At 46.1% G+C, this 1701-nt stretch overlaps 1 pseudogene; it reads right to left on the reverse strand.

Moving 5' to 3' along the window:
- Nucleotides 1–722: 722 nt before the first annotated feature.
- LOC121287587 lies at nt 723–1210 on the reverse strand (annotated as a pseudogene).
- Nucleotides 1211–1701: the final 491 nt, after the last annotated feature.

Genomic DNA, 1701 nt, shown 5'->3' on the forward strand with positions numbered 1-1701 from the left:
AGGTAAGGAGGCAGCAATTGGGCAGGAAGGAGAGGTTACCTTCTATGGGGGTCCCCTGTGCCCATCAAGGACACCCCACCCCCTGAAGATTGTACCCCTCCTCCCAAAGCCTCTCTAACCTACCCTCCGATCACTCGCTGGGGTTTCCCAGCCAGGTCTGCCCAAAATCCCCAGATTTACCTCAAGTCTGATAGACATCTTCTCTTCTTTGGGACTGCTTGTAGTCCCAGCAGTGACCACTACTCTCTTCTGGCACTGCTGGGACTAAAGAGCTGCTGGCCAATCAGATTGACTGGCAGCTCCCCAGGGCAGGACTGCCTCCCTGAAGGCAGAAGAAGTCCCACTCTGGCCCCACTAAGGTCACCCCTAGCATAATATCATTGCAGGGCAGCCAGATTTCTAGTCGACAAAGTGCCGTTGACTTTTAGGTCAGGGGCAGGTAATCCATCTACACTGTAAAATCCACCCTAGTATGTGTGTTTGCTTCATGGCGAGCATAGCATCAGCTAGGCAAATTTACATGAATGTGAGGAACTAGTGTATTCTGGATTCCTTATAATTGTTTCAGAAACCATTTCAACAGTGCCTGATATCACAACAAACCACTGGCAATGCCCAGATACCCAGAGTTTACAGAGTGTTACTTCACAAAGTATCTCAACTTTAAAACTCAAAGAGGTGGTCAATGTTTTCAGATTTTTAGCAGTTTGTCCTCCACAGACTTATTCTTTCTTTTTCCTGAAGGAGACCATGCCTTTGGTTTCTTGTATTTTCTCACTTAGCAGTTCTTTAGTTTCCTCCATTTTTTTCTGAAAATCATTCTCTGGTTTTTTCCATTCTATCCTGTAAATACACTTTCATTGGAGGGGGTGTCGTTAAGTAACCACTTGAGCGGACATACTTAACTGCAAAGAATGTTCCTCCCAGTGTTACAGTGTACCTGGTGTGGCAAGCTTATACAAAGCATAAGCAGTCAGTGCATTTCCACCCTGAGAATGACTCCAAACATGTATCATAGCCTTGGGTGCTCCAATATATTCAAGGAATGGAACCACATTAATACCTTTCATTGCTGCATAATAGAATGTACCAAACCACATAGTGGATGTCAACAGATGTACTGAAATCAAGACTTTCCCATACTATTTGAACGTCTTCTTGAATCATTGAAAAAGGCCTATGGAAGGGTCTGAAGGGGATCCGTTTCCATACCTGCTACCTCTTGATTCAGCTGTGTGTGGGAAAAGTAGGTTTTCTGTACTAACTCCGACAAGGTATCTTGTTATGGATCATTCCCTGGTAAAGTCTTGGGCTCCTGCCCAATGCTCCTGTGGTGTGTGGTTAGTGGTTCATCCTGCAGATTTGGCCTTCTCTGTTCAGAGGCAATGACGTGTGCAGGAGTTGCCTCCAGTGTGGAATAAATAAAGGCATTTTCGCAGAGGTAGCTGGAAACAGGAGTGTGGCACATGGCTGAGCATTGCAAGCTTGTTTTGAGTGCCAGAGAATGGCCTGAAGGAAGTACCTCTGCATTTTTAACTTATGAGTCTATCAATTTCTGACCCAGTGAAGAAAAGCCCTCCTGAGGAACAGTCGTTTGGATGAGGGGAGTTTTGTTTATTTGTGTCTCCCCCCAAGGCCGCCACCTGCACCTTCACTTGGAGCCACCTCCACTGATAGCTAGTGCCCAACCACTGCGCATAC

This window comes from Carcharodon carcharias, chromosome 14 (assembly GCF_017639515.1).
Source record: "Carcharodon carcharias isolate sCarCar2 chromosome 14, sCarCar2.pri, whole genome shotgun sequence".
In the NCBI taxonomy this organism is placed as follows: Eukaryota; Metazoa; Chordata; class Chondrichthyes; order Lamniformes; family Lamnidae; genus Carcharodon; species Carcharodon carcharias.